This window comes from Odocoileus virginianus, chromosome 5 (assembly GCF_023699985.2).
Source record: "Odocoileus virginianus isolate 20LAN1187 ecotype Illinois chromosome 5, Ovbor_1.2, whole genome shotgun sequence".
Lineage (NCBI taxonomy): Eukaryota > Metazoa > Chordata > Mammalia > Artiodactyla > Cervidae > Odocoileus > Odocoileus virginianus.
The window spans coordinates 9,051,489-9,063,070 of record NC_069678.1 but is presented as its reverse complement, the minus strand read 5'-3'; the positions used below and the strand labels follow the sequence as shown (position 1 = coordinate 9,063,070).

The window sequence follows — 11,582 nt, the reverse complement described above, 5'->3', positions numbered from 1 at the left end:
CTTTGGCTCGCGAGTCAACAAAAGTGGAAGCTGGAACAGAGAGGGGAGTACTTAGCCCAAGGACGCATGGTTTGGCAGTGGACAGGAGAAGACTCTGTAGTGGATCCCAGGTTTGTGGTTAGTGCCCAGCCCAGCTCCAACATGCTCCATGGCTAGGAGGACAAACAGATTTCAAAGCAAGAATTCAAGGCTCAGCAAGAACCTAAAACTTCATCATATCACCATCACTCCGACTTTTATTCTCTTCCAAACTTTCTGGGTCTATTCATTTTGGCCTTGATCTTAAGCTATTTCAACCATACAACCCTCTTCCTCTCTAATAACCAGGTCACACTTCAAAGCCAGGTCTGCATTCCCTTGGGTAAGAAAGAACACTAGCGGTGGGCCCCATGCTCCCAAGCCCACCATGTGGGAAAAGGGTTGAAATTCACCTCCTTTCAACTCAGACTGAGAGGCCATTCAGCCTTCTCATCCCAATGTGTCTCATCCTCTTCAAAGTCAGAATCCTGCCACCAGCTCTGGCTCCAGCTCTGTCACCTGAGGGAGGTCTTACTCTTCAGGTCTGACTCTTTCATAATGCCCTCTCCATTCTTCTGATTTGGGTGAGCTCCCAGGCCCAGGGTGTCTGTAGAGATGAAACTCCTCTTTAGATTTTGCGTGATCAGAACAATCAGTACACAAAAATAGAAACAATAATGAAACATGAGCAAGAAGACTAAAAATAATACTGTTATCAGTTGGTCTCTTGCTATTCCTGAGCCTGGGGAAGGAGACCAAGTTTCTACCTCACTACTGCCATGCAGTCTGTGCCGGGGCTGGGGCTGTCACTATTCTAAGGCTGGCAGGAGGGGCCACACTGACCTGCACCATCTGCTGCCACAGTGGACATCCAGAGCTCTAAGAATCAGCCAGTGGGCCAGCCTGGGACAACTGAGCCAGCCTTGATTCAAGCTGGTGCTCCAAGGCCAGGGAGGACATTAAAGAGAAATGTAATTTCACTGCTATGAGGGAAAGACCTTGACAGCTGTGAAAAACTGCCGCCCAGACATAGCATTCCCCACAACTGGCTGAACCAACAGAGCCCTGCCTCAAAACTCATCCAGAGCCTTTCCCAGCGCTCCTTTTGTGAAACTTTGGCCTGTCTCTGCCTGTGTCTTCCTCAAAGAGAAGAAAAGGGGGTGCAATAGACATACTGGAGGTGAGAGAATGAGTTTGATTATTTGATAATTAAATTAATCAGCACCACAAAGCCAGAAACTGAATCTGATCTTGCATCCCCCAGACATGTGTCCAGGACTCAGCATAAAGCAAGCCCACACAAATGTCTGTTGAATAGACAAACATGAATGAATGTGACCAATCAGTTCTGAGTGCCAGCTTTATGAGAGGAGTTGACAAATTATAGTGTAACCAGAGCTGGAAGCCAGGATTGTAAGTGTTCTGGAGATCCTGTCATATACAAAAAGTGAAAAGAACAAAAGAGATAAAGACAGGGAAGAGGAGATACAAGAGGAAGCCTGGACAATTGTTTTCTGAAATCACCTGAAGGAAGAATCTGATGGGCCCTGATTTACATTGTTTCAGAAGGCAGAATAGAAGCCAAGGAACAGAGTTCCCAGGTAGCTTTATAGCTCCAAGCAGATGGATATTCCCCATGGCTGTAATTACCCAGGCGTGGGTAGTTCCCAGGGCCTCCTCCATCAGAGGGAATGGCCACGCAGAGGCTGGACACCAGCTTGGAGAAGGGCACCGAGACAGCCCTGTACCTGGTGAGAGGTTCAGACAACAGACCAACAGCTGACATTTCCTGGAAGAGTCCAGATTCATTTCTTCTTCCCCCAGGAGGAGAACAAGTTTTCACGTGACATGAGTCCTGTGGGGCTCCAAGCAAAACTATGAAAAGGGAAAATCTAAATTCAGCATCCCTCACTTACCTTTTCAGAACCCTTGTCATCTCTGCTTGTAAAACTCCTAACAAAAACATTCTTGTCTTAGATGTGAGTAAACAAAGAAAAGAACTTACTTAAGAGTGATAATGTCTTGAATTCCCTGATGGTCCAGTGGTTAAGGCTCTTCTTTCACTGCCAAAGGCCCAGTTTCAATCCGTGGTCAGAGAACTACGATCTCGCAAGCCACGTGGCATGGCAAAAAAAAAAAAAAAAAAAGTCTTAAAAAAAAAGAGCATTAAAGCTTTAATATGCCAATTCACATTTTGAAAGAGGGTGCCACAAGAAAGCAATGAGCAAAACTAACCCTGGGTTTGCAGCACAATATCTTTTGAATGGGGAAGTCCTCTGGAGACCCTCTGATCAATCAGCCATGTCCAGCATAGTGCTAGTCAGAGGGCAAAGGAATTACATTGGGAGGCAGAGTCCTTGGTTTTTAAGTCCTCACTCCACCTTATGCTGACTATGTCAGTTAAGTTTCTGGTTACCTACTTAGCTTCTCTGAGCTTCATTTTCCTCATCTGTAAAAAAGTGTTACTGCCCCCCCTCTTGAACACAAATATGCAAAGAGCAAACAAAAGAGGTCTGAAGGAAGACAGAGAAGTATCAACTCTGACCCATGGACAGGGCTGAGCTGAGCTAAAGGCCACACCTCATCCCTGCCTTGAGCCCAGGGTTCTGTCCCCACTCAGGAGGCCCCTCTGTTCTCTTTCAACACCCCAAGTATGTCCAAAACCTCTGAACGTACTCCCTTCCACAACCACATCAAGCACTCCAGAGGATTTCCTCAACCTCTGCCTTTTCCATCCCTAGAGGCATTTTGTCTGCTTCAGAGGGCGACAGTTCCCATAAACCAAAAACCAACTGAGCCAATTCAGGCTGCTAAAGCTTTGGGTTTCTTTATTGAAATGCTTGGGCTTCTTTATTGCAAATAAAGAGTTTCATTACTCTGTTGCAAAGAACTGACTCAGAACAAATTAAAACTGATTCCCACAATGACCTGATGACCTTGCTGATGATGTGACAGCACAAAAAGCAATCAGATAAATTTCAGAACTAAAGACTTTCAAAAATTGCAATATAGTTGACTTACAATATTATTTTACTTTCATGTGTACAACATAGTGATTCAATGTTTTTATAGATTATGCTCCACATAAAGTCATTATAAAATAATGGCTATATTCCTTGTGCTGTACATCACATTCTTATAACTTATTTATTTTATACCTAATAGTCTATACCTCTTAATCCCCTTCACCTACTTTGCTCCTCCCTACCCTTCTTCTCTCTGATAACAAAGAGTTTGTTCTCTGTATCTTTAAGTCTGTTTCTGTTTTGTTACGTTCATTCCACTAAGGATTTAAGTCTTAACTGAGATTCAAGAAAATAGGATCTTTAAAAAAAAAGAAAATAGGATCTTTGGTTATTGCCTGTCTGCTTACTTGTCTTGTCCCTGGACAGTTCCAGTATAAATTAAATTAGGGGTGGGCTAATACTTTCTATAAAATCCAGACAATACATATTTTAGGCATTTGTGGACTAAAAGTATATCACATACTTTCTTATATATAACAAGAGGGAAAACAAATTTCTACGATTTTTTGATAAAATTCAAAATATAAAAACTAATAATTGAATACAATTTTTTGTAATATAGGTCTACTACTACTGCGTGAGTGCTCAGTCATGTCCGACTCTTTGCAACCCCATGGACTGTAGCCAGTCAGGCCCTTCTGTCCATGGGATTATCCTGGCAATAATACTGGAGTGGGTTGCCATTTCCTCCTCCAGGAGATTTTCCTGACTCAGGGATCAGAGCCATGTTTCCTATGTCTCCTTCATTGGCAGGTGGAATCTTTACCAATGAGCCACCCAGGAAACCCTATGAGAAAAACTGCAATTCCTTTTTAAGGAATAATGTTTCATTTAGTTGAGGCTCAAAGTTATTTTTTCTCATCACCCAAAATCAATTGCAAATATTCATCTGCTGTTACTGACATGTAATGAGATTTTATATATTTTTAAATGTCTTCTCACATGGATACATATTGCCAAATACTGATATCAATCCACAAACATCAATTTAATTGAGCACATTCACCTTTTTTAGAAGGTATTAATAGGCTTCTACTAGATTCATTTCTTTATATTTGCCTTAAAACATAGCATCATATTAAAGAGTAATTCCTATCAGTTTTAAGATTAAGGAGAAAGCTTTTTAATTGCACAGTTAAATGGATTTTGAAAAATAGAAAGTTCCTTTACACTTGCACTGAGGTCCAGGAAAACACTGCTGAAAATGTAGTTTGAACTCAGAAAATAGCTGCTACTAATATGTGTGGCAATGAAAATGCAATTTCTTACTTAAACTTTGGACAGAACAGGAAGCCCACAAAACAGTATGACATTACAGTATGACATTCAAACAATGTTAGTTGTCTTTGAATAATTTTACTGCAGCATAAGTTTCACAGCTAAGCATTGTTTTCCCTTGTAACTTTAGATTAAATTCATTAAGAAACATTAATCTGCCACAAAAGCTAATTTCCAAAGCCATTTGTGTTCAAAAACAGTGGATGAAGATGATTCTTCTCATTGAAAAAAATTTCAATCTCAGCCTGAACCCAAAACGTCACAATGAAATATGGCCACTGCTAAGCCATTGAACTCTTGTGTGGTAGGGCAAGTGAAGGTATTCAGCTTCTGTTTCTGACCCCAAAATCCCAGAAGTGAGCATGACTAAGCTTATAAGAGCAAATGAAGTTCACCATTGACACCACTGGTTTCATAATGTGAAAGATTCAAAATTTTCAGAGTATCTGCTGATGAGTAACACCATAATTAATCACAAGCTTTAACAATACACTTTCACAAGCTTGAAAATTTTTCTGACTCAGCCCTTTTCTTCTCCACATGTATTTTTACCATCAGATGCCACATAGTTTAGCAGATTCCACTTCAGGAATTAGTATTTTCTTTACTTTAAAAGATCGTTGCAGATAGTTGTTCCACAGATATTCACAGAGGCTAATTCTTAAGTCACTTCAAACTTAGTATTTACTCCTCAAATAAACAATTGAGCAGCATCAGAAACATCCATCAACTCTCAGGAACAACAGAAAAGCATTCAAAATTATTTGCTTTGCTTTCAACTGAATATTAATGTTATTTTGTCAATCTTTTCCAAAAGCCTAGTAGTCTTAAACAAGTTTATTTTCTCTGGACATATTTCTTTACCTGCTTCAATTGAATATGATTTAATTAACTCAACATAGGTAAACAGCTTTCCTCACTTGACTAACAGATGAGCCACTCAGAAGCTTACTTTGGATGCTGTTTCTCTTTCATTTTTTGCTGAGAAATTCTGCTGTGAAAAAATATTTCATTTTAAATTCTATTTTTTCTACTTGCTGCCTCCTATAAGTTAGGAACACTGTGATGAGTATTTAGTCTGGTCACATAAAAATATATCGTATTGCTTTAGCATAGCTATTGTGTCACTGCATAATAAACATAATGCTTTACCCTCTAATCCTATAGCAAGTCCAAAAGTAAAACCCTACCCTTCACTTAGGTGCGTGCATGCTCAGTCATGTCTGACTCTTTGCAACCCTGTGGACTGCAGCCCGCCAGGTTCCTTTGTCCATGGGATTTCCCAAACAAGAATATGGGAGTGGGTTGCCATTTCCTCCTCAAGGGGATCTTCCCAACCTAGGGATGGAACTCATGTCTCCTGTGTTTCCTGCATTGGCAGGCTGATTCTTTACCACTGAGCTACTGGAGAAGCCTAAAAGTGCCTTAAAAACGTGACATTTGAAGTCTACTTTTCTCTCCCTTTTTGCTTTAACATGATGGGTGTGCACTGGTAATAAAAAATAAAATAAAATGTTATAGTATAATGGTAAGTGTGGCACTGGAGACACTGTCAAGTTGTAACTGCACTACTGCAATTGGTAGCATGTCCAGCAAGGGTGTGACGATGCCACAGCACAACTGCAACCACAAACAACATGCAACAAATGAGCATCACTATGTTCCAATAAGCTATTTATGTACCTAAAACTTAATTTCACATGATTTTTATGTGTTACAAAATAGTATTTTACTTTTGATTGTTTTGTAATCAGTAATATAAAAATTAGTTTTGGGTCCTGGGTCTTGCAGAAATAGGCAGCAGTAATTGATTGGCCCACTACTACAGTTGCCAACCCCTAAATTAGATGGTGGTATTTCCTAGAATGCTATCATTTTAGGCAGGGCTGCTTGGAGTCAGGTAAAATGAAATCGAAACTGTCTAACCTCCCCACTGATCTGAGGATGCACCATGTGTGTCCTAGACTGTGGACGCTGTAAGGCAATCAAGTTCATGAATCTGGTGAGCATCTGAACCCAGCACTAAGCATGTGAATGCAGTGGGGAAGGAAAGTGGGAATAGATAAGAGAAGCAGGAAATGGGAGCTGCTCTCAAGGGGGTACAGTCAAATTTTGAGGATTATACTGACACATACAGACACTAAGAGGATGAGGACTGTTAACATATGCTCTTAATAGTGACAAAGGTCTTTTGAATGTAGTTGGTGCCTAATAAATATTTGGAGAAGGTATCAATGAGTAAATAATACATAATTAGACCAGCTCTAAACTAATCGGAGCTCACTATGGTTGCAATGTTAAGCCCCTAGGTTCTGGGGTCTGACTGCCTGGGTTTAAATCTTGCTCTGGTTATTTATTACCTCTACAACTTCATACAGATTATTCAACAACTTTTAGCCTTACTTCCCTGTCTGTAAAATGAGAGTAATAATATCACCTATCTCATAAGCTCGTTGTGAGCATCAAATGAGATAATGGATATAAAGCACTGGTGTGGAGTCTAAAAAGTTCAATAAATAATAGCTTAAAGTATTATTATTAGAGAAGGAAGATTACTTGAAGGCTTAAGGAATTAAAGCAGTTACCTGGAAGAGGTGGATGTTAAAAGAACATGGATGGGGAAGAGGAGAAAGGTAAGTACAGGCGTGGGGTCAAAGACACAGCTTGGAAGTTGGGTTCGTCAGGCAGTGTTTGAGAGCCTTGGGTTTCCTGTTGAGTCACTTTCAGGCCAGTGCTCAAAGGAGGAGGAATAAGGGCAGAGTTGCTCATGTTTACCCAGTAGACAACCAAAAGCACAGCTTGGGGAGCAATAACACCCCTTTGAGATGCTTTGCCTGGACTTATGGGCCATCGACTTCCAGACGCACAGCGCTGGAGAGGCCAGAGCCAGGGAAGCCAGCGAGTGGCTCTCAGGAGCTGTCTGCAGGTGCACCTCATCTTCATCATCACCATGGCGGCAGTGGCCAATATTTGCTGAGCATCTGTGAGCAGGGCATGGGGCCAGAGAACAAGGAGGTAAAAGACATTTTATGATTTCAAAGGAACTATAACTTACTTAAGACAGTATAGCAGAGCACAACATACTCCAATACTTTCTGATAACAGGAAGCATAGGCCTCAGGGGCCCAGGGTTCCGACACCAGCACTGCCAAGCTGTGCATCATCATGTACACGATAGGCCTCCATTTCCATACTATAAACAAATCAAATCTGAGGCTATGGTTTTCAGACTGACTTCAGAATCCCTTCCTCAAAGCAAAGCTTGTGTGCATGCATGCTCACTCACTTCAGTTGTGTCCCACTCCTTGCAACTGTATGGACTATAGTCCACCAGGCTCCTCTGTCCAAGGGACTCTCCAGGCAAGAATACTGGAGTGGATTGCCGTGCCCTCTTCCAGGGGATCTTCCCAACCCATGGATCAAAGCCGGGTCTCCTGAATTGGAAGTGGATTCTTTACTGCTGAGTCACTGGGGAAGCCCAAAGCAAAGCTTAGGATGTATTAAAGATAAAAGAAGTCTGCTGGATGGGATAACCTGAAGGGTCTTTCCCATCAGACCCCTCGCCTTAGCCCATGACAGATTCTAGTAACACAATTTGAAAACCACTGCATGCAAGGTCGGCAGTGCTAGTCTGTCACAGCTTGAAGATTCTCTCCAGGGGTAAATGGTGCTCTGAACTAAAGGGCTGTGCAGAGGTGTGCCTCCCCCTGTGACCTCAGGGAGAGGTCAAAGAAGGATTCAAATGGTGTTTCCTTGGGCATGGATATTGAAGGATACGTACATTCAAGAGATTCAGAGGAGAACAAAACAAAACAGGGCATCAAAATCCTGGCCCCATGAGGCCTATGTTTCCTATTGCCAGAAAGTATTACTGGAGTATTACTGGAAATACAGAAATTACAGAAAGTATTACTGGAGTGACAGACTTGATTTATTTATTTTTTTGACTCCAAAATCACTGCAGATGGTGACTGCAGCCATGAAATTAAAAGACGCTTGCTTCTTGGAAGAAAAGCTATGACAAACCTAGATAGCATATTAAAAAGCAGAGACGTTAGTTTGCCAACAAAGGTCCATCTAGTCAAAGCTATGGTTTTTCCAGTAGTCATGTATGGATGTGAGAGTTGGACTAGAAAGAAAGCTGTATATAAAGAAAGTAGTCATGCATGGATGTGAGAGTTGGACTATAAGGAAAGCTGAGCACCGAAGAATTGATACTTTTGAACTATGGTGTTGGAGAAGACTCTTGAGAGTCCCTTGGACTGCAAGGAGATCCAACCAGTCCATCCTGAAGGAAATAAGTCCTGAATATTCATTGGAAGGACTAATGCTGAAGCTGAAACTCCAATGCTGAAGCTGAAACTCCAGTGCTGAAGCTGAAACTCCAATACTTTGGCCACCTGATGCAAAGAACTGACTCATTTGAAAAGACCCTGATGTTGGGAAAGATTGAAGCCAGGAAGAGAAGGGGACAACAGAGTATGAGATGGTTGGATGGCATCACCGACTCAATGGACATGAGTTTGAGTAAATTCCAGGAGTTGATGATGGACCAGGAGGCTTGGCGTGCTGCAGTCCATGGGGTCGCAGAGTCGGACACAACTGAGCGACTGAACTGAACTGCATGTACATACATACTGCAGGAGTATGTCGTGCTCTGCTGTACTATCTAAAGTTAAGTTATCATCTCTTTGAAATCATAAAATGTCTTTTACCTCCTAGTTCTCCGGCACTGTGCCCTGCTCACAGATGCTCAACAAATAATAGCACTGCTGTCATGGATGATAAAGATGAGGTGCACCTGCAGAGAGCTCCTGAGAGCCACTCGCTGGCTTCCTTGGCTCTTCTCTCAGGACTCACAACTGAGAAAAGGTGAGGAGATGGGCCCAGGGCTCAGCAAAAACACAACTTAACTACAGCAAGAGAGTTCTAAAGGGGACAGTGGAGTGGGAAATAGGAACGAGGTTGGATTAAGAAGACCCATACCTAGGAGGGCCCCTGCTGCAAGGCTGCACAGCCATCTGACGAGTGAGGACCATGGTCAGGGGACACAGCAGCTATTGAGGCACCTGTAGCTGTGGCTGTGGGTGGCCCTCAGCAAACTTCCCTGACACCTGCCACATCCCTTGCCACATATCTGAGCTCTGTTGTTACAAGGCCCTATAAGGGGGTGGGGCCCAGGGACAGGGACTTAACACCCCAAGCAATTATGCCCAGATTTCCAAATATGCCCAGCTTGAGCCTACGGAGAAACAGAAGTATCGCCATAGGGAAATCTGTGAGGCTTAACAATGCATTGTGTCAGGTAGATGCCCTAATTCAGGAGCTAAAAGCTTTTAAACTATCATCAAGTACCCTTAATCCCCAAATGCTCTTAATCTTCTGAAACACCCTTGCATTCTTAGGAGTGTAAGGGTGGCAACAGCTATTATCCTCATTTAACAGGGAAATAGAGGCCAAGAAAGAATCAGTCATGAAGCCTAAGACAACAAGAAAGGTGAGATGGGGAGGAACTCGAAATCTGGGGAGACATTCAACGAAGAAAGGAACTGGCAGAAGGCCAGGATAGAGGACTGGAAATGAAGAGAAGGCACACTGACTCAGTCTCCCATATCATCTGGAAAGCCTCCTCTGACACCCTCTGGAGAGGATGGTTCCCTGCTCCATGCTGTCCCAGTGCCCTGAAAGTGTCCTAATACAGCATCCCTCACACTGTCAGGACTGAAAGGTCCATCAAGGCAGGGGTTCTATCCATCTCATTCACGGTGTGTCCCCAGTGCCTAAGCTTTACTGAATAAACTGGAAGGACTTGGATGGGAAAGGAAACACTAGTAACTGATGCACAGAGAAAAGAGACTCAGAAGCATGTGGCTAAATGTCTGGCCTCTGGCTGGGGGCAGACCAAAAACTTCAGGCCACTATCAAATGCAGCCTTCCCCAGCCACATTACAAACCACAGCCTGTCCCTGCCCCCACGCCACCATCCCAGTACGTCCCATCCCTTCCCCTTTTTTTATTTCTGTCCATAGTGGTGGTGGTGGTGTTCAGTCGCCAAGTCATGTTCAACTCTTCACGACCCCGTGGACTGCAGCAGGTCAGGCCTCCCTGTCCCCCACCATCTCCCAGAGTTGTACATGCCATAGTACTTGGCACCAACCAACATACTACATATGTTATTTATGTGTTTACTATATTTCTTCCCATCCTAGAATGTGCAAGCTGTATGAGAACAGAACTCACTGATGTAACCCTCATTTCTAGAACAGTGTCTGATGCACAGTAGGTTATCAATAAATGCTGGTTCAATGAAAGAATCATGGAACAAATGAACTGCTCTCCAACCTATAGTTCACAGTAATCCCCAAACTTTTCACATGTGAGCACTTCCTCTACGGTTTCTTCCCTATGTCTCCCATTCCAAAGGACCCATGGGCAATGTAGATCTGGTGTTCCCCACTCTGTCTCTTTCTGACCCTCCCACCATCCTCTTCGCTCTCAACAACACTTACTCCTTGCCTACTGCTTCTCTCTTCCATTGCACTGGCACATAGAATCATCTAAAACAATCAATCAGAAACCAGCCCTGTGTGCATTTGCCCAAGATCCTACTTCTAACAGAGGCAGCAGGAGTGAAGTGAAGTAAGAGTATGGAAACGTCTGCTGCCAGATGGCTAAGGACAGTACCAGAGCTTCCAGAATGGATTCTTATTTTTCAGCTAGCATCATTTGTTGGAGCAAGGAGTCCCCTGAAATTACGGCCTGTTGTATAAAGCAGAACTTCTTTTTCTTTCTCTCACCTTTCTCAAGCCTTCAGGTATGGGGACTTCCTTATTCTATTAGGTGTTTGTGGAATGGCTATATTCATGTAATATAGGCCTTTCTTAACCTACGGTCTTCCATGTAACCCCTTCCCTGCTGTTATCCTCTCTAAATGAAGAGACTTAATTTTGTCATTCAGTTATGTCAACAGTGATTTAGGGGACCCACCATGAAACTGGCACTTTTTTAGACCCTAGGATTATAAGGTTCTTACTCTCTAGTAAGGAGGAGAGACAATAAATGAGAAAATATGCAATCAACCAGGTGATCATTGCTAAGAAGAAAAATAAATCAGAGTAATGAAATAGAATTAGAAGATGATGACTAGCAGCACAGAGGTGGGGAGGGGTTCTACCATGAAACCAGGAAGCCTCCTTTGATAAGATGACATTTGAGCAGAGACCTGAAAAAATGAAGAATCATACCATTTGACTATCTGTG

The 11,582-nt window shown here is 42.6% G+C and overlaps 1 long non-coding RNA gene across 1 annotated transcript; it reads right to left on the bottom strand.

Annotated features, from left to right (window-relative positions):
* Positions 1 to 209: 209 nt before the first annotated feature.
* LOC110125352 (uncharacterized) lies at positions 210 to 7,106 on the bottom strand. Its single transcript, XR_011487654.1, has 2 exons — positions 2,024 to 7,106; positions 210 to 625 (listed from the first exon to the last, which is right to left on the bottom strand). It is a non-coding gene; the product is annotated as an uncharacterized lncRNA (long non-coding RNA).
* Between the last annotated feature and the right edge of the window lie 4,476 nt (positions 7,107 to 11,582).